The sequence below is a fragment of the Amblyraja radiata genome, unplaced genomic scaffold (genome assembly GCF_010909765.2).
Source record: "Amblyraja radiata isolate CabotCenter1 unplaced genomic scaffold, sAmbRad1.1.pri S122, whole genome shotgun sequence".
NCBI lineage: Eukaryota > Metazoa > Chordata > Chondrichthyes > Rajiformes > Rajidae > Amblyraja > Amblyraja radiata.
Window position 1 is genome coordinate 93,230 of NW_022630108.1, and position 26,093 is coordinate 119,322.

General features: G+C 47.7%; 1 pseudogene; it reads left to right on the forward strand.

Annotated features, from left to right (window-relative positions):
* Positions 1-25,654, forward strand: part of LOC116969209 — a 36,854-nt pseudogene extending 11,200 nt beyond the window's left edge.
* Positions 25,655-26,093: the final 439 nt, after the last annotated feature.

Here is a 26,093-nt window from a genome sequence, read left to right on the forward strand (position 1 = left end):
TTCCTTCTCTCTAGTGATGCCGCCCGTCTCGCTGAGTTACTCCAGCATTTTGTGTCCACCTATCACTTGCCAGGCTTTGTCCAGCCCCCAACTCTCTTTTCCGGCTTCCTCCACCCACCCTCTCCAATCAGTCTGAAGAAGGGTCCTGACTCAAAACGTCGTCGGTCCATTCCCTCTAAAGCGGTGGAGGAACTCAGTGGGTCAGGCGGCATCTGTAGAGGGAAGGCAATCTAAGGCGACCACTCCCACCTCTCCTTTCCGACTTTCTCCACCCCCCACATCAAGCAGTCTGAAGAAGGGTCCTGACCTAGAATGTTGCCTGTCCATGCTCTCCAGAGGTGCAAGTTACTCCAGGAGATTGTGTCGCTTTTTGTAAACCAGCATCTGCTGTTCCTTGTATCTAGACCCAGCGGGCATTTCACCTTCACTTGCGCCCAGTCCGCCAAGGCCTGTTGAATCTCCCGGTTGCCAACCATTTTAACTCCCCTTCCCACTCCCACACTGATCTTTCTGTCCTGGGCCTCCTCCATTGCCAGAGTGAGGTGACACACAAAATGGAGGAACAGCACCTCATAGCTTACAGCCCAATGACATGAACACAGAATTCTCCAATTTGCGGAGACTCTCCCCTCATCCAAATGAAATCCTGGAGTCTGTCCTGACCCCAACTCTTTTTTCCAGGTCCCCCCCCCCCCCCGACTCCATGAGTCCATAGAAAGGTCCAACCCCGACACGTCGCCTGGCCATTCCCCTCCAAATTGCCGGTAGAACTCAGCATGTCAGCCATCCGTGGTGGGAAACGGATGGAGAAGTGTTCCTAATATAAGCCCTCCTTGGCCCTGTCGAGGAGCAGACAAGCAACAGTACCAGCATCTTCTCATTCATACTGTACCCAAGTGAAAATGCAAAAGTGAGCCAAGCTGCACACAGCCGACTGCTCACAGTACCAGCTGGCTGCCACTGGCCCAAAGACATAAGCATTTTAAAGTGTTTTTTTTAAAGAAAGTCTTAACGCATTTGTGCCTTGCCTAACAAATAAAGCAAGTTTTTCCTAACCTGACTGTGTTCTTCGGAATTCTTCAGAATTCATGTTGTGTTATCAAGAATGAAAGAAAATGCCAACCTTCTCAGGAAATGATGATGATGGCGGGACTGACATATGTTGAAAGAATGGGTCGACTGGGTTTGTATTCACTGGAATTCAGAAGGATGAGCGGGTATCTTATAGAATCGTATAAAATTAGTAAGGGATTGGACAGGGTAGATGCAGGAAACATGTTCCCCATGTTGGGGGCGCCCAGAACTGTTAAGGTCCATTTCTTAAAACAGTCAACTCACAATAAGTTAGTTCAACCAACACAAGCTTCACTGATCATTTAGCCGGCGAGGGTGCCTGGGGATACAAAGTCAAGTATGCAACACATACTTAACCCTCCTGGGCCATCACTCTAATGAACAGACATACAGCATCTTTTTATAGTATTTTGGAAACGTAGTCACATGTTTATACATAGTTGGAGCAATGACGTCTAACACATCAATCAGAGTATACCCATTCAAAGCATTCTTGTCACTAACACAATACTTCTCATGCTATGGTTATATCGATCACAAACTTCAGTTACAAACCCCCAAACAACAGGAACTTAGTCAAAGGTCTATCATCTGCAGTACCTTCTTAAACAATGTAAGGATCTGTATCAATTACCTGCAGAGGTTCCTGTTTACGGAGACCAAACTCCAAAGGAAACATATCCTCTCTCAAGGCTTCTGTTGACAGAAGCCAGCACCTTTTCAGGAAACACATCCTCTCCCACCGCTGTCAATATCATTTGCTTGGGCACAACAGGAAGCAGCTTGGATGCAGTTTGAATGCTGGCCTCCAATTTCCTGATCACCCAGCTCATCTACAGCACAGAATTACAAAGCTTCAGAACCCAAAATACAAAGAAGTCAAATTAATCTTTACTTAATAAAATACCTTATGTTATAATTTGTATTATATAATAGGATATTATCAGAACCAGGGGCCACCATTTAAGAACAACGGGTAGGTCGTATAGGACTGAGATGAGGAAAAACATTTTCACCCAGAGAGTTGTGAATCTGTGGAATTCCCTGCCACAGAAGGCAGTGGAGGCCAATTCACTGGATGTTTTTCAAGTTGTATTTGAGTTACCATACAGCCATACTAAGTAAAAAGGAACAAGATTATCTGAATGGTGGCCGATTAGGAAAAGGGGAGATGCAACGAGACCTGGGTGTCATGGTACACCAGTCATTGAAAGTAGGCATGCAGGTGCAGCAGGCAGTGAAGAAAGCGAATGGTATGTTAGCATTCATAGCAAAAGGATTTGAGTATAGGAGCAGGGAGGTTCTACTGCAGTTGTACAGGGTCTTGGTGAGACCACACCTGGAGTATTGCGTACAGTTTTGGTCTCCTAATCTGAGGAAAGACATTCTTGCCATAGAGGGAGTACAGAGAAGGTTCACCAGACTGATTCCTGGGATGTCAGGACTTTCATATGAAGAAAGACGACAGATTCGGCTTGTACTCGCTAGATCTTAGAAGATTGAGGGGGGGGGGGGGGTGTTTATGGAAATGTACAAAATTCTTAAGGGGTTGGGCAGGCTGGATGCAGGAAGATTGTTTCCGATGTTGGGGAAGTCCAGAACAAGGGGTCACAGTTTAAGGATAAGGGGGAAATCTTTTACGACCGAGATGAGACAAACTTTTTTTTTCACACACATAGAGAGTGGTGAATCTGTGGAATTTTCTGCCACAGAAGGTAGTTGAGGCCACTCAGTTCGTTGGCTATATTTAAGAGGGAGTTAGATGTGGCCCTTGTGGCTAAAGGGATCAGGGGGTATGGAGAGAAGGCAGGTACAGGATACCGAGTTGGATGATCAGCCATGATCATATGAATGGCGGTGCAGGCTCGAAGGGCCGAATGGCCTACTCCTACACCTATGGTCTATGTTTCTATAATTAGTTAGTCAAGTCAAGTCACATTTATTTATATAGCACATTTACAAAACAACTCTCGTTGGCCAAAGTGTTTTACATTTGTTATAAAAATTGTATAAACCAGTGGTTCCCAACCTTTTTTAGCTCATGGCCCCCTTGGGCTCTTTAAATTTTTCTGTGCCCCCCCTCCCTCCCTCCCTGACATTATTAGCGAAAAAAAGGTGGCACCTTTCATTGAACCTTAATCCCCACATTTTTCTGTGGCCCCCCTGAGATTTGCCATATATGGCTCCAGGTTGGGAATCACTGGTATAAACAAACAAACTACATACATATATACATATAGCCCTCGCTCAGAGGAAGCCAAGGAAGGCTTGAGAGCATAGATACGTTTTTCCAAGTTAGTTAGTTGCCCAATTGTAGCTAATTACAAAATTCAATTACTAGATCTAAACATCTATTTGGACTACGCAGTTGCAGCATGGGACCCATACACAAATAAAAATATTTCTTTCATCGAACGTGTCCAAAGACAGACAGCTCGATTTGTTACTAACACCTATGGGAGAGAAGCGAGTGTCACCAAACTTCTGAATTCTCTGGGGTGGAACACTCTCCAAGACAGACGTGGAGCTCACCGTTTGACCTGTTTTTACAAACTGTTAAATGGTCAGCTCGACATAGATTACAAGACCTACACCAAACCCAAACCAATTAGGAGCAGACGAGGGCATTCGATCCAATTTGTGATCCCAGCTACAAAGACAGATGTGTACAGCAATTCGTTCTTCCCCCGCACACACAATTAAAGCATGGAATAATCTCCACCCTGCTATAGTTACCCAACCAGATGCAACTAAATTTAAAGTAGCCCTTTCTTCCCAATAACCCTTTCTGGCTTAAGTCTTCCCTCCACCACATCCGGGTTAAATTCCATTTGGAATATAGGGAGGTTTCACGGCAGTGGGGTCACGACCCATGACCCGTACTGTTGCTACGCTACTCCAAATGGATTACACGCAATGAACTGCAGGTAGGCACTTACCATTGTTTCCAGCGTAGCGGGCCCGTTAAAACCCCACCGCTGAAATTGTCCATTTTTGCGCTGTAAATAATTATGGAAATCGGGATAAGCGTGAGAGACATTTAGCTTCCTTCAGAATTCCAAAAGTGAGGAGAAATGACGGTAGATAGAAGCGAGAACTGAAGGGACAACAACAGCCAGAGTGCTTGGCGAACATGGTCGTTTGCTCACTGCATTGCATCAACTAAGGCATTATTTGTGTTTTTTCTTAATTCCTTTGGCATCTAAAAAGTTTCAGAAGTGATAAATTTGGCTGTAATTTTTTTAAATCGCCCATGGTTCCCAAGTGGGTTTTTACATACAAAATGCAAACGCATCTGAAGAAAAATTTACAGCCAGATTTATCACTTCTGAAAATATTTGGATGGAGCCGACCCGCACTGGACCAAGATCTTTGCACTGGACGGTGAGAGAGAGAGAGAAGGAGGGAGTGAGAGAGAAGGGGATAGCGAGAGATAGAGAAAAAGAGAGAGAGACGGGGATAGAGAGAGAGAGAGAACAAGAGAGGGATAGATAGTGGGGAGCGAGTGAGTGTGAGGAGAGGGGGATAGAGAGGGAGGAAGGAGGAGAGAGAGAGAGAAAGGGGTAGAGAGGGAGAGAGCAAGAGAGAGGGAGAGAGAGAAGGGGATAGAGACGGAGATAGAGGGAGAGGGAGAGAGAGAGAGAGAGGGAGGGAGAAAGAGGGGGAGAAAGAGAGAGAACGATAGGGGGGGAGAAAAAGGGGGACAGGGAGAGAGAGTGAGAGAGGAAAGGAGTGAGGGGAGAGAGAGAGAGAGAAAGAGAGGGGGGGGGAGATTGCGGGGAGGGAGAGAACGAGAGAGAGGGTGGGGAGGAAGAGATGGAGAGAGAGGGTGGTGAGGGAGAGGGAGAGAGAGAAAGGGGGAGAGAGATGGAGTGAGGGAAAGAGGGTGGGGAGGGGGAGATGGAGAGAGAAGGGGATAGAGCGAGGGGGAGACAGTGGTGAGGGAGAGATGGAAGGGGATAGAGAGAAAGAGAGGGCGGGGAGGGAGAGATGGAGAGAGAGAAGGGATATAGTGGGAAAGAGGGTGGGGAGGGAGAGATGGATAGAAAGAAGGGGATAGAGATAGGGGGAGAGGGTGGGGATGGAGAGATGTAGAGAGCGAGAGAGAGAGAGGGGGTGGGGAGGGAGAGATGGAGAGAGAGAAAGGGTGGGGAGGGAGAGATGGAAAGAGAGAAGGGGATAGGAAGAGGGTGGAGGGAGAGATGGAGAGATAAGGGGATAAAGAGAGAGAGAGAGAGGGTGGGAAGGGAGAGATGGAGAGAGAGAAGGAAATAGAGAGAGAGAGATAGAGAGGGTGGGGAGGGAGAGATGGAAAGAGAAAGAGAGAGAGAGGGTGGGGAGGGAGAGATGGAGAACGATAGGGGGAGAAAGTGGAGAGAGAGTGAGAGTAGGGGATAGAGAGAGGGAAAGGGGAGAGATGGCGAGAGAGAAGGGGATAAAGAGAGAGGTTGGGGAGAGAGGCATTGAGAAGAGAGAGAGGGAGAGAGAGCAAAGGGAGGGGGGAGGGATTCAAGGGGGAGTGGGTTTGGTGCCGAGGGGGATGAATGGGGGAGGGCAGGGAGCTGGGGGGGTGGGGGAGAGAGAGGGGTCAAGTGAGTCAGAAGGGGATCGGGAGCCTGGTGGGGGTTCACACTTTGGGAGGAGGGGGGGGGGAGGGAGCAAAGGGGGATAAGGAGGAGGGGGGGAGGGAGCAAAGGGAGGTAAGGAGCAGGAGGTGGCAGGGGTAAGGGGCAGGGAGCCACAGGGAGGAGGTCACATTGTTTGGGGGTAGGGAGGGTGTTGCAGTTTAGTTAGTCAAACCAGGGCAGGAGCTTTACTGTGAATGGCGGGGCGCTGGTGCAATAGACAATAGGTGCAGGAGTAGGCCATTCGGGGTGGGTTAGTGTGGGTGGTGGGGGGGGGGGGCGGGTGAATGAGCGACGGTCAACAGCTGGACGGCCGAGCGAGCGTCCACAGCTATGTGTGGGGGGGGGTCGGTGATGGCCGCGGCTCCAGGCACCAACTGTCGCAAGGTCCGGCCCCCCATCGGCGCTGATTGGACGAGGACGCGGCGACCGACGGCGGTCCCGGCCAATGGGCGGAGGGCTAGAGGGACACCCCGCCTCCCATAGGTTCTGATTGGATCGGGAATGAGTGATGGGCGGACGGATCATCCAATAGGCGGGGGTTAGAGATTGTCCCGCCCCCTGTCGTTGCTGGTTGGATGGAGACGGGAGAGGGGCGGACGGATCATCCAATGAGGAGGGGGTTCGGGTCTGAGGGTTGTCCCGACCGCGCGCATTGGAGGAGGATGGGAGACTGACGGATGGAAGGGCCAATGGGCGGGTGAGTTGGTCGTTGGCCCGCCACCTGTCGTTGCTCATTGGAGGAGGAGGGAGACGGACAGACGGCCCGGCCAATTGGGGGGGGGGGGTCGATAGCCGTCGACAATTGAGAGGGTGACGGGCGGGAGTGTCAACGGCTGGAGGCCGAGCCCTATCCGCCCGGGAGCGAGTGTAATACAGTTTATTAGCCCGGGAGCGAGTGTAATACAGTTTGATCACTGCATTTCATCAAGTAAGGCATTATTTGTGTTTTTTCTTGATTCCTTTGGTATCTAAATATTCTCAGAAGTGATAAATCTGGCTGTAAATTTTTCTTCAGATGCGTTTTCGTTTTGTATGTAAAAATCCACTTGGGAACCATGGGCGATTAAAAAAAATTACAGCCAAATGTATCACTTATGAAACTTTTTAGATGCCAAAGGAATTAAGAAAATACACAAATAATGCCTTAGTTGATGCAATGCAGTGAGCAAACGGCCAATGTTCGCCAAGCACTTTGGCTGTTGTTGTCCCTTCAGCTCTCGCTTCTATCTACCGTAATTTCTCCTCACTTTTGGAATTCTGAAGTTGGCTAAATGTCTCTCACGCTTATCCCGATTTCCATAATTATTTACAGCGCAAAAATGGACAATTTCAGCGGTGGGATTTTAACGGGCCCGCTACGCTGGAAACAATGGTAAATGGCTACCTGCAGTTCATCGCGTGTAATCCACTTGGAGTAGCGTAGCAACAGTACGGGTCATGGGTCGTGACCCCACTGCCGTGAAACCTCCCTATATTCCAAATGGAATTTAAACTGGAGGCGGTGGAGGGAAGACTTAAGCCAGAAAGGGTTATTGGGAAGCAAGAGCTACTTTAAATTTAGCTGCATCTGGTTGGGTGACTATAGCTGGGTGGAGATTATTCCATGCTTTAATTGTGCGGGGAAGAACGAATTGCTGTACACATCTGTCTTTGTAGCTGGGATGACAAATTGGATTGAATGCCCTCATCTGCTCCTAATTGGTTTGGGTTTGGTGTAGGTCTTGTAATCTATGTCGAGCTGACCATTTAACAGTTTGTAAAAACAGGTCAAACGATGAGCTCCGCGTCTGTCCTGGAGAGGGTTCCACCCCAGAGAATTCAGAAGTTTGGTGACACTCGCTTCTCTCCCATAGGTGTTAGTAACAAATCGAGCTGCCTGTCTTTGGACACGTTCGATGAAAGAAATGTTTTTATGTGTGTATGGGTCCCATGCTGCAACTGCGTAGTCCAAATAGATGTTTAGATCTAGTAATTGAATTTTGTAATTAGCTACAATTGGGCAACTAACTAACTTGGAAAAACGTATCTATGCTCTCAAGCCTTCCTTGGCTTCCTCTGAGCGAGGGCTATATGTATATATGTATGTAGTTTGTTTGTTTATACCAGTGATTCCCAACCTGGAGCCATATATGGCAAATCTCAGGGGGGCCACAGAAAAATGTGGGGATTTAGGTTCAATGAAAGGTGCCACCTTTTTTCCGCTAATAATGTCAGGGGGGGGAGGCACAGAAAAATTTAAAGAGCCCAAGGGGGCCATGAGCTAAAAAAGGTTGGGAACCACTGGTTTATACTATTCTTATAACAAATGTAAAACACTTTGGCCAACGAGAGTTGTTTTGTAAATGTGCTATATAATAATAAATAAATGTGACTTGACTTGACTAACTAATTATAGAAACATAGACCATAGGTGCAGGAGTAGGCCATTCGGTGATTGGCCTCACGATACACCTCCGATGATACAGTGGCCTACATGAAGACCAGATACGACCTTGGTAAGGCCATCAAAAAGGCCAAAAGGGACTTCTGCTCCAAACTGGAGGACGAGACAGATGTTCGGCAGCTGTGGCAGGGTCTGAATGCAATCACCTCCTACAAGGCAAAACCAGGAGGCAGCTCGAATGCCGGCGTAACATCACTCCCTGACGAGCTCAATGCGTTTTACGCACGCTTTGACAGGGAAAATACTGATGTGCCTTCCCGATCCCCCATTCGCTGCGATGGCATTTTTGTCTCAGTCACAGAGGCCGATGTCAGGAAATCCTTCAGGGGGGTGAACCCCCGAAAAGCACCTGGTCCTGATGGTATACCCGGTCGTGTTCTAAAAACCTGTGCGGACCAACTGGCGGGAGTTTTTACGGACATTTTCAACCTCTCACTTCTGAGGTCTGAGGTCCCCACCTGCTTTAAAAGGGCATCAATTATACCGGTGCCCAAGAAGAGTAAGGTGACATGCCTCAATGACTATCGACCAGTGGCACTACCGCCGGTGGTGATGAAGTACTTTGAGAGGTTGATCATGGAGCAAATCAACTCCTACATCGACAAAAACCTGGACCCACTGCAGTTCGCGTACCGCCACAACAGATCAACGGTGGATGCGATCTCGCTGGCCCTCCACTCCGCACTGGACCACTTGGACAACAAAAACTCATATGTCAGGCTGTTATTCATTGATTACAGCTCGGCATTTAACACAATCATCCCCTCCAAACTGGTTACCAAACTCGCAGAACTGGGTCTCTGCGCATCCCTCTGCAACTGGATCCTTGACTTCCTCGTCCACAGACCACAGTCTGTTCGTATTGGTGGAAATGTGTCAGCCTCAATAACAATCAGCACGGGAGCACCTCAAGGCTGCGTGCTCAGCCCCCTGCTGTACTCACTCTATACCCATGACTGTGTAGCGAACCACAGTGCGAACTCCATCATCAAGTTCGCTGACGACACCACTATTGTGGGGCGTATCACTGATGGGGATGAGTCAGAGTGCAGAAGCGAGATCGAGCAACTGTCCATATGGTGCCAGCGCAATAACCTGGCCCTCAACACCAGCAAAACCAAGGAACTGATTGTGGACTTTGGAAGGAGTAGGAGGGGGACCCACAGCCCCATTTATATCAACGGGTCGATGGTTGAAAGGGTCAAGAGCTTCAAATTCCTGGGCGTGCACATCTCTGAAGATCTTTCCTGGTCCGAGAACACTAATGCAATCATCAAAAAAGCACATCAGCGCCTCTACTTTCTGAGAAGATTACGGAGAGTCGGATTGTCAAGGAAGACTCTCTCTAACTTCTACAGGTGCACAGTCGAGAGCATGCTGACCGGTTGCATCGTGGCTTGGTTCGGCAATTTGAGCGCCCTGGAGAGGAAAAGACTACAAAAAGTAGTAAACACTGCCCAGTCCATCATCGGCTCTGACCTTCCTTCCATTGAGGGGATTTATCGCAGTCGCTGCCTCAAAAAGGCTGGCAGTATCATCAAAGACCCACACCATCCTGGCCACACACTCATCTCCCTGCTACCTTCAGGTAGAAGGTACAGGAGCCTGAAGACTGCAACAACCAGGTTCAGGAATAGTTACTTCCCCTCAGCCATCAGGCTATTAAACATGGCTCGGACAAAACTCTGATTATTACCAACCACTTTCTGTTATTTGCACTATCAGTTTATTTATTCATGTGTGTATATATTTATATCATGGTATATGGACACATTTATCTGTTTTGTAGTAAATGCCTAATATTTTCTGTGTGCTTAAGCAAAGCAAGAATTTCATTGTCCTATACAGGGACACATGACAATAAACTCACTTGAACTTGAACTTGAACTTGATTGGCCTCATCAGCAACAACGATGAGTCGGCCTACTGGGAGGAGGTCCAGCACTTAGCAGCATGGTGCGCTGACAACAACCTGGCCCTTAACTCCAAGAAGACCAAGGAGCTCATTGTTGACTTCAGGAAGTCCAGGGGCGGCACGCACACCCCCATCCACATTAACGGGACGGAGGTGGAACGTGTTTCTAGCTTCAGGTTCCTGGGAGTCAACATCTCCGATGACCTCTCTTGGACCCACAATACCTCAACTCTGATCAAGAAGGCTCACCAGCGTCTCTTCTTCCTGAGGAGACTGAAGAAGGTCCATCTGTCTCCTCAGATCCTGGTGAACTTCTACCGCTGCACCATCGAGAGCATCCTTACCAACTGTATCACAGTATGGTATGGCAACTGCTCTGTCTCCGACCGGAAGGCATTGCAGATGGTGGTGAAAATTGCCCAACGCATCACCGGTTCCTCGCTCCCCTCCATTGAGTCTGTCCAAAGCAAGCGTTGTCTGCGGAGGGCGCTCAGCATCGCCAAGGACTGGTCTCACCCCAACCATGGACAGTTTACCCTCCTACCATCCGGGAGGCGCTACAGGTCTCTCCGTTGCCGAACCAGCAGGTCCAGGAACAGCTTCTTCCCGGCGGCTGTCACTCTACTCAACAACGTACCTCGGTGACTGCCAATCATCCCCCCTACCCCCCGGACACTTATTATCACTTATTATTATTTATTCAAATCATTTGCTATGTCGCTCTTCCAGGGAGATGCTAAATGCATTTCGTTGTCTCTGTACTATACACTGACAATGACAATTAAAATTGAATCTGAATCTGAATCTGAATCTGAATCTTCGGCCCTTCGAGCCTGCACCGCCATTCATATGATCATGGCTGATCATCCAACTCGGTATCCTGTACCTGCCTTCTCTCCATACGTCACAAGGGCCACATCTAACTCCCTCTTAAATATAGCCAACGAACTGAGTAGCCTCAACTACCTTCTGTGGCAGAGAATTCCACAGATTCACCACTCTCTATGTGTGTGAAAAAAAATGTTTTTCTCATCTCGGTCGTAAAATATTTCCCCCTTATCCTTAAACTGTGACCCCTTGTTCTGGACTTCCCCAACATCGGAAAAAATCTTCCTGCATCCAGCCTGCCCAACCCCTTAAGAATTTTGTACATTTACATAAACACCCCCCCCCCCCCCCTCAATCTTCTAAATTCTAGAGAGTACAAGCCGAATCTGTCCAGTCTTTCTTCATATGAAAGTCCTGACATCCCAGGAATCAGTCTAGTGAACGTTCTCTGTACTCCCTCTATGGCAAGAATGTCTTTCCTCAGATTAGGAGACCAAAACTGTACGCAATACTCCAGGTGTGGTCTCACCAATACCCTGTACAACTGCAGTAGAACCTCGCTGCTCCTAGACTCAAATCCTTTTGCTATGAATGCTAACATACCATTCGCTTTCTTCACTGCCTGCTGCACCTGCATGCCTACTTTCAATGACTGGTGTACCATGACACCCAGGTCTCGTTGCATCTCCCCTTTTCCTAATCGGCCACCATTCAGATAATCTTGTTCCTTTTTACTTAGTATGGCTGTATGGTAACTCAAATACAACTTGAAAAACATCCAGTGAATTGGCCTCCACTGCCTTCTGTGGCAGGGAATTCCACAGATTCACAACTCTCTGGGTGAAAATGTTTTTCCTCATCTCAGTCCTATACGACCTACCCGTTATTCTTAAATGGTGGCCCCTGGTTCTGATAATATCCTATTATATAATACAAATTATAACATAAGGTATTTTATTAAGTAAAGATTAATTTGACTTCTTTGGGTTTTGGGTTCTGAAGCTTTGTAATTCTGTGCTGTAGATGAGCTGGGTGATCAGGAAATTGGAGGCCAGCATTCAAACTGCACCCAAGCTGCTTCCTGTTGTGCCCAAGCAAAGGATATTGACAGCGGTGGGAGAGGGTGTGTTTCCTGAGAAGGTGCTTCTGTCAACAGAAGCCTTGAGAGAGGATGTGTTTCCTTTGGATTTTGGTTTCCGTAAATAGGAACCTCTGCGGGCAATTGATACAGATCCTTACATTGTTTAAGAAGGTACTGCAGATGATAGACCTTTGACTATGTACCTGTTGTTTGGGGGTTTGTAACTAAAGTTTGTGATCGATATAACCATAGCATGAGAAGTATTGTGTTAGTGACAAGAATGCTTTGAATGGGTAAACTCTGTGATTGATGTGTTAGACGTCATTGCTCCAACTATGTATAAACATGTGACTACCTTTCCAAAATATTATAAAAAGATGCTGTATGTCTTTGTTCATTAGAGTGATGGCCCAGGATGGTTAAGTATGTGTTGCATACTTGAATTTGTATCCCCTGGCACTCTCGCCGACTAGATGATCAGTAAAGCTTGTGTTGGTTGATCTAACTTATTGTGAGTTGGCTGTTTTAAGAAATGGACCTTAACAGTTCTGGACTCCCCCAACATGGGGAACAGTTTCCTGCATCTACTCTGTCCAATCCCTCACTAATTTAATACGATTCTATAAGAACCCGCTCATACTTCTGAATTCCAGTGAATACAAACCCAGTCGACCCATTCTTTCAACATCTGTCAGTCCCGCCATCATCTCAGGAATTAACGTGGTGAACCTACGCTGGGCTCCCTCAATAGCAAGAATATCCTTCCTCAAATTAGGAGACCAAAACTGCACACAATTCTCCAGGTGTGGTGTCACCAGGGCCCTGTACAACTGCAGTAGGTCCTCCTTGCTCCTAAACTCAACTCTTCGCCCTATTAAGGCCAACATGCCATTAGTTTTCTTCATTGCCTGCTGTACCTGCATGCTTACTTTCAGTGACTGATGTACCAGGACACACAGATCTCGTTGTACTTACCATTTTCCTAACCTGACACTATTCATGTAATACAGAGTGCTGGAGTAACACCTTACACTTCCTTATCTCTGTGTCTCACTCTCCTGTGACTCTCAGTCTGAAGAAGGTTCCTTCACTCCAGAGATGCTGCCTGTCCCGCTGAGTTACTCCAGTATTTTGTGTCTGTCTATGGAGAACATGGATAGGGGCTGTTTTTTTTCGGTCACGACCCTTCTTCAGACCTGAAACATCATCTATCCACATTGACCACAGATGCTGCCTGACCCGAATTACACCAGCACTCTGTGAAACGTCACCTATCCATGTTCTCCACAGATGCCGCCTGACCCGCTGAGTTACTCCAGCATTTTCAGGGGGTGGTTGGTGGGTGGTCAGGGGGTGGGTTGGGGGAAGGGTGGTCAGGGTGGGGGGGGGGGGGGGGGGTTGAGAGGGCTGTAGTGTGGGTGGGGAAGAGCAGGGGTCACATAGTTAGAGGGGGATGGGGAAGACTCAGTGGAACAGCCACTGGGGTTAACAAGGCTGGGCAGAGTAGCATTAGGAACCAGCGCAGTCAAACCCAGGAGAGTGGGAGTTAGCAGCGTGGAGGCTTCAGGCCCAGTGCAGAGTCCAGGCTCCAGGTAAGGCGACGGCTGTGGGCTGCTGGAGGGAGGTGGAGTGGCGAGGGTCGGCGGACCCGCTCTGGCCCCAGACACACGCGCGCTGGATCCCGGGTGGAGGCGGGAGGGCGGGTCAAGCACACGGTGTCAATGCTTTAAATTCATGGGGTGTAATACAGTGAGTGTAATACAGTTGTGGGGCCCCGGAGCGAGTGTAATACAGTTGTGGGGCCCCGGGAGCGAGTGTAATACAGTTGTGGGGCCCGGGAGCGAGTGTAATACAGGGTGGGACAGGAGAGCAAGTCCAAGTGGACGAGGAGTTTGTGGAGTGTCTGTCTGTCTCCCTCCCTCCCTCATGGATTCCCAGAGCAGCTTGTACAGGAGCTGACCAGGGAGAAGGCAAGTCTGGTTGTTCAGTGTCGTGCAATGAACCTGCTTAGATAAAGGCAACTGGAGGTGAAGGAGCCATTAGTGACCAAATAAATGGCCATTCATTTACAGGAATCAAACACGAAATTCCTTCCATTTGGCCCATAAATCCACAACAATGAGATTTAAAAATCATGCTATATTGTGCATTCTTGTGTCAATGTTATTTGGACACTTAGGCTATTTAAAAATGTTAAATCCTTTCTTAAGAAATGGATAGATTCGTCGCAAAAGGATTTGAGTATAGGAGCAGCAAGGTTCTACTGCAGTTGTACAGGGTCTTGGTGAGACCACACCTGGAGTATTGCGTAAGTTTTGGTCTCCTAATCTGAGGAAAGACATTCTTGCCATCGAGGGAGTACAGAGAAGGTTCACCAGACTGATTCCTGGGGTGGCAGAACTTTCATATGAAGAAAGACAGGATAGACTCGGCTTGTACTCGCTAGAAATTAGAAGATTGAGGGGGGATCTTATAGAAACGTACAAAATTCTTAAGAGGTTGGACAGGCTAGATGCAGGAAGATTATTCCCGATGTTGGGGAAGTCCAGAACAAGGGGCCACACACACAGTTTAAGGATAAGGGGGAAGTCGAGATGAGAAAAACATTGTTTTCACACACGCTGGTGAATCTGGAATTCTCTGCCACAGAAGATAGTTGAGGCCACAGTTCATTGGCTATATTTAAGAGGGAGTTAGATGTGGCCCTTGCGGCTAAAGGGATCAGGGGGTATGGAGAGAAGGCAGGTACAGGATACTGAGTTGGATGATCAATCCAGTGTAGAAATAGCCGGGGCTATGGCAGAAATATTTCAAATGTCATTGGAAACGGGAATAGTGCCGGAGGATTGGCGTACTGCGCATGTTGTTCCATTGTTTAAAAAGGGGTCTAAGAGTAAACCTAGCAATTATAGACCTGTTAGTTTGACGCCAGTGGTGGGCAAATTAATGGAAAGAATAATTAGAGATAATATATATAAGCATCTGGATAAACAGGGTCTGATTAGGAACAGTCAACATGGATTTGTGCCTGGAAGGTCATGTTTAACTAATCTTCTTGAATTTTTTGAAAATGTTACTCGGGAAATTGATGAGGGTAAAGCAGTGGGTGTTGTGTATATGGACTTCAGTAAGGCCTTTGACAAGGTTCCTCATGGAAGGTTGGTTAAGAAGGTTCAATGGTTGGGTATTAATGGTGGAGTAGCAAGATGGATTCAACAGTGGCTGAATGGGAGATGCCAGAGAGTAATGGTGGATGGTTGTTTGTCAGGTTGGAGGCCAGTGACGAGTGGGGTGCCACAGGGATCTGTGTTGGGTCCACTGTTGTTTGTCATGTACATCAATGATCTGGACGATGGTGTGGTAAATTGGATTAGTAAGTATGCAGATGATACTAAGATAGGTGGGGTTGCGGGTAATGAAGTAGAGTTTCAAAGTCTACAGAGAGATATATGCCAGTTGGAAGAGTGGGCTGAAAGATGGCAGATGGAGTGTAATGCTGATAAGTGTGAGGTGCTACATCTTGGCAGGACAAATCAAAATAGGACGTACATGGTAAATGGTAGGGAATTGAAGAATGTAGGTGAACAGAGGGATCTGGGAATAACTGTGCACAGTTCCCTGAAAGTGGAATCTCATGTAGATAGGGTGGTAAATAAAGCTTTTGGTGTGCTGGCCTTTATAAATCATAGCATTGAGGATAGAAGTTGGGATGTAATGTTAAAATTGTACAAGGCATTGGTGAGGCCAATTCTGGAGTATGGTGTACAATTTTGGTCGCCTAATTATAGGAAGGATGTCAACAAAATAGAGAGAGTACAGAAGAGATTTACTAGAATGTTGCCTGGGTTTCAGCAACTAAGTTACAGAGAAAGGTTGAACAAGTTAGGGCTTTATTCTTTGGAGCGCAGAAGGTTAAGGGGGGACTTGATAGAGGTTTTTAAAATGATGAGAGGGATAGACAGAGTTGACGTGGATAAGCTTTTCCCACTGAGAGTAGGGAAGATTCAAACAAGGGGACATGACTTGAGAATTAAGGGACTGAAGTTTAGGGGTAACATGAGGGGGGACTTCTTTACTCAGAGAGTGGTAGCTGTGTGGAATGAGCTTCCAGTGAAGGTGGTGGAGGCAGGTTCGTTTTTATCATTTAAAAATAAATTGGATAGTTATATGGATGGGAAAGGAATGGAGGGTTATGGTCTGAGCGCAGGTATATGGGACTAGGGGAGATTATGTGTTCGGCACGGACTAGAAGGGTCGAGATGGCCTGTTTCCGTGCTGTAATTGTTATATGGTTATATGGTTATATCAGCCGTGATCATATTGAATGGTGAATTGTCCAGGCTCGAAGGGCCGAATGGCCTCTACTCCTGCACCTATTGTCTATGCGAAGGAGATAGTGTAACGTTTCTGGGCCGAGACCCTCCTTCAGACTCCACGTAGATGCTGCTGCACCCGCTGAGTTTCTCCAGCATTGTTTGTCTACTTTCCATTTTCCAGCATCTGCTGCACACAATTCCTTCTAAAACCCACGTCACGGCCCCAGGGCCCCGTTGCCCCGCAAGCTGCGGGGCGGCCTAACTCAGCCCGGATAAGACGTCACCCGCCAGTCCCAGCCAAAGATCTTATAGCGGAGCAAGATAGGCTACTCCTGCGAAATACAATGGGCTGACGTGTAGTACGCTACGGAGGGAATCCTGGGCGTTTTTCTCCGCCCATTTTAGTAACCAGATCCTACCGACCCGACTCGCAATGTAATCCAATGTAATCTTATAGCAGATTTATAGGATCTTAGGTGTAATTCTGTTAGTTCTCACCTCTGTTAATTCTTGTCAAGAATAAAATTTGACTCTGGTAATAGTGTTTTTTTTTAATGTTTTTTAATAAATTTCTTTTTAAATTGTTCATAGGCTGTGTTTGAGTAGATTTTGTGTAAACCGGAACCTAGCCGACCCGACCAGACTCGCAGGGTAATCAACGTTGCGGGGAGGTTTTTGTGTGTAACATAGGGTTAGATTCATAATTATGTTAGTTCATAATTCTCTTCATTCTTGTTAAAGAAAAAAATGTTTATAAATTTTGCCTCTGGTAATTTTCTTTAATGTTTTTAAAATCAGTTCTTTTTAATGGCTCATATGCTGTGTTTGAGTTGATTTTGTATTACACTTGCACTCTGTAATTCATTCATCTAATCACATTAATGTAATCACACTGTTCACATCTGTTTGGGAAAATAATAGCAATATGAAGATTACAGTTACTCTAGCCCTGAAATGTTACTTAAAGTTTTTGTGCTTATTTTCGTTTTTCTATGGTTGTTTCTCCACAATAAACAGTGTCTGGTCTTCCCAATAACCAGAGAGTGGAATGAGATCGGTCTGTAATGGTGGGGTTATCTAATTGTAGAATTTCACAAAATTAAATTTGATTAAGCAAGATTTATACATGAATGTGATATAGATGTATATCATCATGTAACACACAAAATTATATTTATTCTGATTTTTATATCCAATGTTGAACTTTATTTCAGACCAGACAAGGGACATTAAATAATAAACATTGTAAAAAATTGTAAACCTCCCCGCAGCTTCACTCTGGTGTTTTGGCCGTGCTGATCCGGGTCAGGCTCCCCCGCCCGCTGTGGAAGGAACATGGGCATCTTTTCGCTTTTATTGTGATTTATTTGTCTTTTTAACACGGAATATCTGATAACGACACATTAGCAGCACATGGAACCAACATTGCACTAACCCACTCAATTTAATAATTCAAAGGCAAGATCCATAAACAAGCAAGGATAACACCTTTCATTCTGTCATACATGGTAAGATTTTAATGTGAATATCTCATAACGGCACATTAGCAGTATATTGCACCAACCCACTCAATTTTAAATAATTCATAATACTAATCAATGGTCAACACTTTATTTCTGACTTCATCAATAAATAATTTGACATCATGTACTTTACTTATGCGTCACTTTTAGAACTTTCTTACACTTCCTTTTAATGGTCAGGTCCTGCAGGTCTCTATTCTTGTATTTGAGTCCATAATGTATGCGGACACTGACAAAGATAGCTACAATTCGCGCCTTGACTCTCTGGCAGCATAAGTTCATGTCCTTGTATTCCTTAGTATTGTGTATCGCTGTATTTATTAGATTGGAGATGTTGTTCCTGGTCATGTTAGCATTGTCGAATTCTGTGCGGAACACTTTCTCGCACACCTGACAGAATGCGAGAAACTGTACTGAAGGCACCATCAGGGAGCCGAAGTCTGATGTCGATGTGTCATATGCCTTATGGTGGATGAATATGAGGGCAGGATCAACTAAGGTTGTATCAGGTCGTAGCAGAACTTCTCTGCATATGTGACATCTTGAGATCAGTTCATGTGGGGTGAGGAACCTACGGTAGATGTGGCCTGCGATGTAAACCAGTGTGTTCTCTTCCGGGAGATCAAGTGACGTGCTGCAAAATACAGTGTTCTGTTGTGCCCTATTGTGATGGGAGGTAGATGGAGATGGTTTCTTGACTCTGTCTTTTGTCAGTGTTTGCAGTGATAAGATAAATTTAGCATCGTCAGGTTTACAGTTTGCACTTAGAGATGGCTTTATCAGTTCAGCTACCATGACCATTCTTAAAGCACAGCGAAATTCCTTTGCTGATGGGTTTTCTCGGAATCCGCCCTTTCGCCGAATGGTCGCAAATAAATTCTCAATGACATTTGTTTGTAGGGGATATGGTCTTTTAATGTGGGGGGGTAGGTGTTACTTTATTTATAGGTCCCTACCTGGTTGGTGTGGCAGCCTTTTTTCCGGGCTGCCCGTCGACCCGTCGTCGTGGCCTACCAGCGGGCTTGGAGCGCCGTTTCTTGGCGGGAACCACCCAGCACCTCGGCCTGCGTGGTGGCACAGCATTGGAGCGCTGGAGCGGGCGATGCCTTGCCTGGGTCGCCGCGCTGGAGCTCTGGCGAGCTGGACCGCCGTGAGCAACATCTCCGGGCTGCGGGTTTGCGGAGCGGAGAGACGGCGTGCGTAGAGGCGGCAAGGCGGCAGTGAGGAGAGCGGTCGCCGACTTTTTCATCTGGAGCCTAGGAGCGCCAAAACGGCGCGGCCTTGTCGGCTTCGGCAACCGCGGGCTCCAACCAAGAAGCGGCCGTTCCAAGTGGCCCAGCCGCCGAAAGGACTCTCCCGACGCCGGGGCAAGACCACCCGGTGAGAACGGCCAGGGACATCGGGCCTCCGTAGAGGCAATTGCGGTGGCCCCAATAGGCCTGACTTTGGGGTGAACAAGGGGTGGGGACTGGACATTGTGCCTTCCTCCACAGTGCTATCCACTGTGGGGGGATGATTTTTTTTTGTCTAACTGTAGTCTTGTAGGTCTGTGTCCAAGATGGCTGCCGTGAAGGGAGAGTGGACGCTGGCACGAATTGGTTGCCGCTGCTCTCTCTTCACACTGTGTTTTTGATTTTCTGTTTTTGGATTGAATTCTGTTTTTAATTTGTGTCATTGTGATGTCTTTAATTACTTGTTTTACTCCGATTATATGTTTTTATTCCGATTACTATGTAAGGTGTCCTTGAGATTTTGTATGAAAGGCGCCCATTAAATATAAAATTTATTATTATTATTATTATCCTGATTAACCCTGGATGTGAGCATGAAACAAGCGTCTGTATTTTCCTTTATGTGCTGCCACAGCTGTGTAATGCAAGAAATTGCAAGCCGCCATCCTTTGACAAACAATACATTTTTCGCTCCAAGCACTTTTAAGCTTTGCAGTACAGGCAGGCATGATTCAAAGAATGACCAATGCGCCGATTTTTCAGACATGGGCCTCCTCAATTTTTTTTATTGTCTTGAGACACCTGCCGTTAAATGCATCAAACAGTCCATCTATCATTGCAATGAAATCCGCAGTATAAGCAGCACCCCCAGGCAACCGTCCCATAGTTGAATAGGTTAACATGCCTGCTGACACCGAATGACTGAGCACCTGCGCTGCTTTGGTGACTCTCATTTTGGAGAAGCTGTTCAGAGCAAAGTGGGCTCTGGTCAGTTTATGGCCTTTCCTAACGGGAAACTGTGAACCCATTTCATAAAATGCGCGAATATGTGCCCACTTGATATGTTTCTTTCCGCCATCCTCTCCTGTTACCTCAAAAACATACTTCTCCAAATTTGTTCTCGTGTTTTTTAGCAAGTGTGGCGGGTCATGCAGGCAAAAGATCTTGGCTCCCCCGTGGAAGAAGAAAGGATGTTTTTCTGTCACACCCAAGTTGTTGTACAACCGAACATTGCTTGGGCCTTGGTCACAAACCACGGCCTTAGGCTGTAGTCCAATTGCCTTAACCTTATGCAAGCATTCATTGAGTAATGCTTGCAGTTTGTCCGCCCTTGTGCAGTCTCGCGACAGAAAGTAACCCACAGGTTGTTTCCATTTCCCAAACAGGCCTCTAACCATGAAAACAAGAGCATGGTTGGCAGGCCGTGACGTCTTCCCTAGCGATCCAAAGTCCTCAAAACCTTCAACTGAATCTTCTGTAATATTGTACGAGAGGCCTGTACGTGGACTCATTTCATCAAAGGAGACTATACAGACTCTATCACTCTCTGACATGCCTGCTACCCTGTCCTTCCAAAGCGCGAAGATCTTAGTGGGAAATCCTGGTCTTACTTCGACATTACACAACCATCTACGCAGCGATGAAATTGATGGAAGTGTGAATATGCTCTGGTACAACTGATATGTGCTGGGACTCTTGTGGTAGAGGGACAAGGCAAGTATCTTGTCTGCATAATCCCATCGTCTTCCTCTTGCGCTTCTACGCCCTGGCGCATTCCGCAATTGTGATTCAAAAAAAGACTTTACTGGCTCTTGTAAAAAATCTAAACTGATCAAGCTTTCTGTAGCTCCCCTTCTCGCTGATTTCTTCATCTGTTGCACCCTTTTCTTGAGGCGGAAAGTACGCTGTCTTTCCTTCTTCAGAGCTCTTCTGTGATTTACAACTGGTGTGAATTGAATAACATTCTCACGAATCTGGTCCGTAGCTAAGCAGTAAGAATGGTCGGCCCTTTGCTGCTTTGAAGGCTTTGGTGAAGATGGAAGGTTCTCATTATTCCTCTCAAGTATCCTGCGTTGAGTATACAGTTGTTTCGGAGGGTTAGGGATGTCAAAGAGCGTTGGAACTGCATCCCAAACTAGCCTGTTCTTGGTCTGCTTGTTGGAAAACTGGCTAAGTTCGAAATGCACAGAACAAAGACGGCAGTTACATGACAAATACGCCGCAGTTCGATGTAGGAGATCATGTCGGCGGGTATTCTGCACCCACTGTCGACATCTGAAATTACAGAAAATATCATGCAGTCAATATGTTCTTATTCTACATTAAATAACAGAGGTAGAAAGAAAAAGCTCTTGAGGGGTGCTATTGGGGAAATGCTCCTGAGAAGAAAATTCGTACGGGGTTGGACAGGCTAGATGCAGGAAAGTTAGTCTCAATGTTGGGGAAGTCCAGAACAAGGGGTCACAGTTTATGGATAAGGGGGAATCTTTTAGGACCGAGATGAGAAAATCTTTTTTTTACACACAGTGGTGAATCTGTGGAATTCTCTGCAACAGAAGGTAGTTGAGGCCAGCTCATTAGCTAGATTTAAGAGGTAGTTAGATGTGGCCCTTGTGGCTAAAGGGATCAGGGGGCACTGAAATTCTCAGTGTACAACAGAGTCAATATGTGCTTATTCTGCATTAAATAACATAGAGGTAGAAAGATTTTTACAAGTATTCTGCCATGAAGACGACTGCATCTGGGACAAAGGGGAGCACCCAGCTTTAAGGTCTGAACTATATTGAAAGTTTGTGCAGACCGAATAAAATTCTCATTGTACAACAGAGTGCTTATTCTGCATTAAATAACAGAGAGGTAGAAAGATTTTTACAAGTTTGCTGCCATGAAGACTCGACTATCTGAGCTCTATGATCTAACTACAGTGAGATTGTACAGGCAAAATAAGATTTTCTATATGCAACATAAGTAATAAAAGTTCTCTTACCTTTCCTCTTTAACGGGGAACCTGAAGAAAGATAAGTCGGGTCGCCTACATTGGCGATTGGAACAATTTAGCGCCGAGCAGTGGGCAACACTCGTAGATGTGGACGGCCTGGTCAAACTCAAAGACCAAAGTGAAGATACGGGAGCGGAGGCGGAAGCAAAAATCAGATCTTTGGCCGGAAGCAGATGGCGGAACAAGATGGCGGGGGCTGGTTGCTAAAATCGGCCCGGATATGACGTCACCCGCCCCGCAGGCTGCCAGGTCGAGCTGCGGGGCGGCCTCAGCCCGGAAATGACGTCCGACCGGGGCCCAAGATGGAGGCGACCTGCACTGGACGGTGAGAGAGAGGGAGTGAGAAAGAGAGAGAGAGAGAGAGAGAGAGAGAGGGAGAGGGAGAGAGAGGGATAGAGGGAGAAATACATACTTGTATTTATATTGATGCATTTCAAATATGTTTTATACTTTGGCAATATAACAATGTTTTTTTTATCATGCCAATAACGTTTTAAAATTGAATTGAAATTGATAGATGGAGAAAGAGAGAGAGGGAGGGGGGTAGAGAGATAGAGGGAGGGATAGAGAGAGGTAGAGGGAGAGATAGAGAGATGGAGGGAGAGAGAGAGAGATGGAGAGGGAGATGGAGGGAGAGAGAGAGAGAGTGAGGGAGAGGGAGAGATGGAGGGAGAGGAAGAGAGAGGGAGAAATATATACTTGTATTTATATTGATGCATTTCAAATGTTTTCTACTTTGGCAATATAACAATGTTTTTTATCATGCCAATAATGTTTTAAAATTGAAAATTGAATTGAAATTGGTAGATGGAGAAAGAGATGGAGGGAGAGAGAGAGATGGAGGGAGAGAGAGAGAGGGTGAGGGAGGGAGGGAGAGAGAGGGGAAAAAAGAAAGAGGGAGAGATGGAGGGAGAGGGAGTGAGAGAGGGAGGGGGAGGTAGAGGAAAAGAGAAAGAGGGAGAGAGAGATAGAGAGAGAGAGAGAGAGAGAGAGAGGGAGAAATACATACTTGTATTTATATTGATGCATTTCAAATATGTTTTATACTTTGGCAATATAACAATGTTTTTTATCATGCCAATAAAGTTTTAAAATTGAATTGAAATTGAGGGAGAAAGAGAGAGAGGGAGGGAGAGAGAGAGATAGAGGGAGAGAGAGAGATGGAGGGAGGGAGAGAATGAGGGAGAGAGAGAGTGAGAGGGGGAGAGAGAATGAGAGAGGGAGAGATGGAGGGAGAGAGAGAGAGAGAGTGAGGGGGAGAGAGAGAGATGGAGAGGAGGAGTGAGAGAGGGGGGGAGAGAGAGGGACTGGAGAGGAGAGGGAGGGAGAAAGAAGAGGGGGGGGGGAGGAGAGAGAAGGAGCGAGGAGCGGGGAGGAAAGGGGGAGGAGGATGAAAGAGGGAGGAGAGAGAGGGAGAAAGAGAAGGGGAGAGAGGGATAGAGAAAGAGTGGGGGAGTGAGAGGAAGAGAGAAAGGGGAGAGAGAGAAGGAAAAGAGGGGGGGGGAGGAGAAGAGAGGGAGAGGGATTGCAGGGAGAGAAGAAGGGAGGGAGAGAGGGAGGAGATGGAGGGAGGGAGGGAGAGAGAAAGAGAGGGGGAGGGAGAGCAGGAAGTGAAAGAGACGAGGGGAGAGGCGAAAGAGACCAAGAGACGAGGGAGAGAGATAGAAGGGAGTGGGAAGAGAGGCGACGGGAGTGAAGAGGAGAGGAGAGAGAGAAAAGAGAGAGAGAGAGGAGATGAGGGATGAGAGAGGAGAAGAATGAGAGGGTGAGAAAGAGGGAGAGGGGGGGAGATGACGAAAGAGAGGGGCGAGAGGGGGAGAAAGAGAAAGAGGAGGGGGAGAAGAGAGAGCTAGGAAGGGAGTGAGGAAACGAGGGGGAGACAAGAGAGTGAGAGAGAAAAGAGAGAGGAGAGGGGGAAGGAGAAAGCGAATAGAGGAAGAGGAGGGAGAAAGGGAGGGGAGAAAGAGAGGGGGAGAAAAGAGAGAGAGAGGGGTAGGGAGAAAGAGGGAAAGAGGGGGAGAAGGAAAAGAGAGAGAGGGGTGGGGGGGGAGAGAGAGAAAGAGAGGGGGAGAAAGAGAGAGAGAGAGGGAGGGAGTGAGAAAGAGAGAGAGATAGAGGGAGAGAGAGAGAGAGAAAGAGAGGGAGCAAGAGAGAATGATAGGGGGAGAAAGAGGGGGAGAGTGAGGGAGAGAGATTTAAAAATGTTAATATTTTCTTAAGAAATGGATAGATGTTTAGATCTAGTAATTGAATTTTGTAATTAGCTACAATCGGGTAACTAACTAATTATATGCTTTAATTTCAAGTCATCCAAGTAAGATTGTTTCATATTTGTTTCAGAATGCTTCAATCTAAAATAACTGAAAATTTCATTCAGTTCTCTTAATGTTTAAGAAAGTTATGAGCTTTTGACTGTCCTCGATCACAGCTTTTGTGTTAAGTCAATGGAAAAGCAATAGGGAACAAGATGCTATGAGAATGGCCATAGCTTTTTTTTAATATGAAAGTGAATTAGGTGTCAAATGAAACTTCTTTTTATGCTTTATCTGTTGGGATAAATTGCAGACTTGATTCTATCTCTGGTGTATATCAGCTGGTGCTCCCGCAGCCCCCATGCACTCTTGAAACGCTCGCCGCAGTGGGAGCAGCCGTTCGCCGGTGTGGGCCAGCATGTTGGAGCAACTCAGCCCCTCCCCATCCTTCCCTACCCCCACTCCACACCACTCGACCGCCCACTTCCCCGCTCTTCAAGCACGCGTTAGTAATGTTCTGTTTGCCAACTTGTTCCACTCCTGTAGGGTTTAGGAGCCTTTGCTGTGGACGGAGAGACGGGGACATGAGCGGCCATTGAGTGTGAGCCACCCCCCCGCTCGGTGTGCGGGCTGAGCTTCGAGGGGCTGAGCTTCGATGGAGGACCACATGAATGGGCACAACAAGGAGAAGCGTTATGAGTGCGATGTGTGTGGCAAGGCCTTGCGGAGCCCGAGCGAGCTGGAGACCCACCAGCGGGTGCACACGGGGGAACGCCCCTTCGACTGCTCGGAGTGCGGCAAGAGCTTCAAGACGGTGAATGTCCTGGAGACCCACCGGCGGTTGCACACGGGCGAGAAGCCCTATGGCTGCTCCACCTGCGGCAAGAGCTTTGCCTTGTTGTCTGGGCTGCGGGTCCACAGGCGGGTGCACACCGGGGAGCGGCCCTTCACCTGCAGCCACTGCGGCAAGGGCTTCACCAAGCCCAGCAGCCTGCTGGATCACCAGCGCACCCACACCGGCGAGTGCCCCTACACCTGCGCCCAATGCGGCAAGGACTTCACCCGCTCTGATTGCCTGCTGATGCACCAGCGCACCCACACCGGCGAGCGCCCCTACACCTGTGCCCAGTGCGGCAAGGGCTTCACCAACTCCAGCATCCTGCTGAAGCACCAGCGCACCCACACCGGCGAGCGCCCCTACACCTGTGCCCAGTGCGGCAAGGGCTTCACCCAGCTCTGACTGCCTGCAGATGCACCAGCGCACCCACACTGGTGAGCGCCCCTACACCTGTGTCCAGTGTGGCAAGGGCTTCACCCAGTCCAGAAACCTGCAGGTGCACCAGCGCACCCACACCGGCGAGCGCCCCTACACCTGTGCCCTGTGCGGCAAGGGCTTCACCCAGTCCAGCAGCCTGGAGAAGCACCAGCGCACCCACACTGGTGAGCGCCCCTACACATGTGCCCAATGCGGCAAGGGCTTCACCACCTCCACCATGCTGCTGATACACCAGCGCACCCACAACGGCGAGCGCCCCTACATTTGCACCCAGTGTGGCAAGGGCTTCACCCAGTCCAGCAGCCTGGAGAAGCACCAGCGCACCCACACTGGTGAGCGCCCCTACACCTGTGCCCAATGCGGCAAGGGCTTCACCACCTCCACCATGCTGCTGATACACCAGCGCACCCACAACGGCGAGCGCCGCTACATTTGCACCCAGTGTGACAAGGGCTTCACCCACTTGACCCGACTGCTGTTCCACCAGCGGGTGCACGCCGGCGACCGTCCCGTCCCCAGCCCGGTGT